This window comes from Saccopteryx leptura, chromosome 1 (assembly GCF_036850995.1).
Source record: "Saccopteryx leptura isolate mSacLep1 chromosome 1, mSacLep1_pri_phased_curated, whole genome shotgun sequence".
Classification (NCBI taxonomy): Eukaryota; Metazoa; Chordata; class Mammalia; order Chiroptera; family Emballonuridae; genus Saccopteryx; species Saccopteryx leptura.
Genome location: NC_089503.1, coordinates 49,315,542 through 49,320,331, shown reverse-complemented (window position 1 = coordinate 49,320,331; position 4,790 = coordinate 49,315,542). Strand labels below are relative to the sequence as shown.

At 44.7% G+C, this 4,790-nt stretch overlaps 1 non-coding gene across 1 annotated transcript; it reads right to left on the bottom strand.

The window, feature by feature from the left end:
• On the bottom strand, positions 1-163 carry LOC136390039 (U1 spliceosomal RNA). The gene has a single exon (XR_010748567.1). It is a non-coding gene; the product is annotated as a U1 spliceosomal RNA (small nuclear RNA).
• Positions 164-4,790: the final 4,627 nt, after the last annotated feature.

The window sequence follows — 4,790 nt, the reverse complement described above, 5'->3', positions numbered from 1 at the left end:
ATAGGGAGAGTGCAAACGCAATCCCCACTACCACACATTATGCAGTCGAGTTTCCCACATTTGGAGAAATCACAGAGGTCAGCACATCCAGAGTGCAATGGAGAAGCTTCACCCTGGAAAAACCACATTTGTGATCATGGTATAGTTTGGAACATCTCATTGTGCCCAAAAGTAGGAAACCTCTTCAAGAGAGAAGATGGTGACATGTCAAAAGAACACAGAAACACTTACAGGGTCTCTCATGGGCCACATCTGAAACAATACGAACATCAAAGTATCTAATGAGAGCAAAGGATTATAAACCATTAATAAAATAAGAATCCACAGTGGTCCTGGGTTGGCTGGGAGAGAGAGAATCCTGCATCCTGACTTTCCTTTAGGCCAGCCCTGGCAGGAACAGTTACTGGAAAAATTGTGATCCACTTTCTCCACTCTGTCTCAAGAGTGTGACTTACTCATGTTGACCTCGAGAAGATATACCTGTATACCTGTCAAAAAGGGGTCCTTATAATTAACTGAGACCAAATTCATAATCAGAGTCTAGTCACCATTATTTACAGAAGCCTCCCACACACACACTGCATATCAGGGAAAAGCCACAGACTGAGCTGCCAAGAATCTGGCACTGAGTTCCTGCCTTCTGAGCTGAACTTTATAACAAAGTTCCTAGAACCGTATTTCTACCAATGGGCTGAGACCTGCCCCATCCAATCGAAGCTGTGCAATTATATCCTCATTTTCATATTTACTAAAAAATCAGAGAGGCTCCGTAACAACTAATCAGAATTGTGCAGTTCCAACCAATTAGGTCAGTGCTATTTGGACCAACCAAATTGTGTAAATTTGGATTCTTTATTTGCATAATAATGGACCAATCAGGGACCAGGATGGGCACCTTTTCCTTATAAGCGGGCCTCCTCTTCACTTTCAGTTTCTGCAGAAGGCTGCCTTTTCCCAGTTTGCAAACTGTTTACCTGAATAGAGTTTTTCCTTTTATGAGCAAAACACGAGCCCTGGCCGGTTGGCTCAGTGGTAGAGCGTCGGCCTGGCGTGTAGGAGTCCCGGGTTCGATTCCTAGCCAGGGCACACAGGAGAAGCGCCCATCTGCTTCTCCACCCCTCCCCCTCTCCTTCCTCTCTGTCTCTCTCTTCCCCTCCAGCAGCCGAGGCTCCACTGGAGCAAAGTTTGCCCGGGTGCTGAGGATGGCTCTGTGGCCTCCGCCTCAGGCACTAGAATGGCTCTGATTGCGGCAGAGCGATGCCCCAAGATGGGCAGAACATCGCCCCCTGGTGGGCATGCCGGGTGGATGCCGGTCAGGCACATGCGGGAGTCTGTCTGACTGCCTCCCCATTTCCAACTTCGGAAAAATACAAAAAAAAAAAAAAAAAAAAAAAAAAATCAGATGAGCAAAACACAACTCTTGCCCTCCTGGAGCTTATGATATAAGACTCAAGAAAGTAAGAAATATCTATGACATAAGGTGCATGAAAGTGGTTGCAAGCTGTCTGTCAGTATGCTTCAGTATGCTTGGGTGGGGTGTTATTAGTAAAACTACTCTGTAAGGAAGAACATGGTTAGTACCATAGGTGGGCTGGGGTGGGATCACTGAATTGAACCAAATACTGTAGTAGTTCCAAGGAAGAAGTGAGGGCATTGAGAAAGTTTTACTCTCTGGAGGAGTTGGAATTTGAGGCAGTCATGAACCCAAACTGGTCAAGATTTCAAGAGGTGGAGAGTGGATCCAGGAGGGTGTTTGTAGAGGAAGAAGTGGCATGGGCCCAAGAGTAGCAGTAGGAACATGCTTAAGAATTCAGTGGTAGAGGTGCTGTCATTGGGCTGTACTGAGTGGGGCAGACTGTGAAAAAGCCTTGAACCCCCACCTTAAGAGTTTGCACTTAACCTTCATGGGGACTGGGAGCCCCAGAAGGTTTCTAAGTAGAGACAGTGTATACTGAGAGCTGTGATTTAGTTGGATTGTTCTAGGGCATGGAGACAATTCAGGATCACTGTTAAATGTCCTGGAAATACAGAGTGGGGTTTTGGAGCTAGACAGATTCCAAGGAACTATAGCGAAGTTATTTAACTTCTCTAGTGTCCATTTCCTCTTTGTTAAAAATGGGTAACACTGGGGATTATCTTCAAAATAATGAACTGTTGTGGCCTGGGCACTGGCCAATTAGAACGGATACCAGTGGCTGTCCTGCTGGAGTATATGGGTCCTACAGGTTCCCTGCAATACCAGACATCAACCTTTCAGTTGTCAGATCATGTGAAAATCCACAGAATCTTGGGAAGAGTCCAGAGCAACTTGGGTGATGAGATCAAGGGTCTCAGGGCAGCAACTCTACTGCTCACAAAAATTAGGAGATATTTCAAAATGAATATGAAGTGATAAAAAAAAGAAGCATTTGATTTTTTTTATTAAACAACAACATCAGAAAAGCAAACAAGTCAAAGAAAGTTGTTTGATTATGCAAATAAGATGCAAAACCAACTTTTATTTCATTGGTGAAACAGCACTATACAAAAGGCTGAAAGTACTGGATCAGCACATTCCCTGATCCCCTAATTTTTGTGAGCAGTATATTTACCAACTGATAGGGAAATACCTCAATATTTTAACAATGCATAGTCATAGTGGGGTGGTTGGGCTGAATATTAGCCTGAGTGCTCCTGAAACACCCCAGAAAGATGAGGCTCTCAAGAGGGAAAAAGATGTCAACAATGACCAGGTTGAACAACTGGGCATATACTGAAGTCGTTTATGGATCTGGGAAAGTGAGCTGATGGGACAGGAGTACTAGACTCAAGAATTCCATTTTGGACATGTTACGTGTTAGATAACACTGAAACATTCCAGTGGAGACACACATGGACAATTGAACGTGTGAATCTCTGCAGAGGAGTGGTCACAGCAGTCATGAGAGTGGACAGGAAGAGACAGACTCGGTGAATTTGTGACCTAACTGCATGTGAGATGAGGGGATTCCAAAGTTTTGATCCCTGGACAGGTACAGAGAATATTAATGCCACAATGAAGCCTGGAGCAGGAGAGCATTGCTAAAGGAGGAAGTGAGTTCCGTTTGAGATGCTGGTGGGATACCCAGAGGGAGATGCCCAGAAGATAGTTAGAAATACATGATTGCAAAGATTATTGTTTAAGAGAGGTCCAGATTGGTGGAATCGATTTTAGAAAGTCGGATCTCTAGGAGAACTTTAAGTCGCAGGTGAAGACTGTGAACAAGCTATTGGACCTTTGAGAGAGCTGTTTAAACAGTTATGGGGTTTGGTGAGGTAGGTTTTGGATGTGATGGCAATGAGGCTCAATTTTTTATTACTCACCAACCATGTGCTGACATGAGTGTGTGGGAAGAGCTTAGGAGGATGTGGGAAAGGATGGAATGTGATTCCAGGATGACCTTAGAAGTCCCATAGAGGATGGAGGTCAGAGGAGAATTTCAGAGAAAGGCGTTCTGCTCTTTGGAGAAGTCTAAATGAGTTTTTCCCCTCCTCTGGGCCCCCTGTACCCTGTGCTGACACATCCATCAGAGAAAAGCTTTCTATGGCTCACATACCTGCACAAGTCATAAATAGACAAGGCTATTTGTGGTGGCTGGTGGTCATTTGGGAATTCTGGTGTCCCCAAACCCCACCAACAGCACACCCAAAGAGGTAAGGGGAATCAGTATCCCAGCCTAACTATATCCTAAGCAAAGCCCACTGGAATGCTGGGACACACCAAAGAGAAACTGAAATGTAGGCATCTGTCACTTGGTGGTGGGACTTTTCTGCCTCCCCAGCCTAGTTGTGAGGCCCTTAAAAGACAGAGACCGTAGACAAGTATCTTTATACTAATAATAACAACAATGACAACAGTGGTGCACTGAGTAGATATCAGGTGTCAGGCACTGTGCTAAGCCCCTCATATGGATAATCTCATTCAATCCTCACTAAAGTCCCACAAGGTAGGCATGCTATTATCAACATCAACCCATCCTAAACATAAGAAAACTGAAGATTGGCGGTGTTAAGTAACTTGACCAAGGTTACCAGTTACCAAATAACAAGCCTGGATTTTAATTCAGTCAAACTGTAGGACTATTACCCCATACTGGCTCTTTGTACAATGGCTTTATTGTGTAGCTTAATATCTGAGACATGTTAGGTGGTCCGAAAATGATGGCTGAATTGACTTGAGAAGAATGAAAGAAGTAGTGACAGCATCTAGGTCTTTGAGGAAATATTTTAGCTGATTTGTGGATAGAGGGAGTGAGTCAATAGGGAGGAGGAGCCTAGGGAACACCAGTCTACTGGGAACCACATCCTTGCTAAGAAAGAGTGGAGGCCTTGCCTGACCTGTGTTGGTGCAGTGGATAGTGTCAACCTGAAATGCTGAAGTCGTGGGTTCAAAACCATCAAGGCACATACAAGAAGCAACTATGAATTGATGCTTTTCACTCTTCTGTGCCACCATCCCCCCCCCACCTCTCTCTCACTCCCTTTTCCTCTATCTCTCCTCCTTACCCCCCTCTCCAAAATCAATAAATAAAATAAAAAGAGAGAAAGAGCAGAAGCTCAGTGAATAAACCAATGGACACTTACCTGCTGGGCTCTGCTCAGTTCCAAGCACAGAACAGGCCAGGCAGAGAATGAAATGAGATCTGGGTATGTGCCCAAAGAGACCACTACTTGTTCTGCCCATAGGAAGATGAGACCAGCTTGGAAGGCTAGAAAAGCTATAGAAGCTCATGGGAACCAGTGCTGGTCAGGAAGGGCTTTATGGGAGAGAT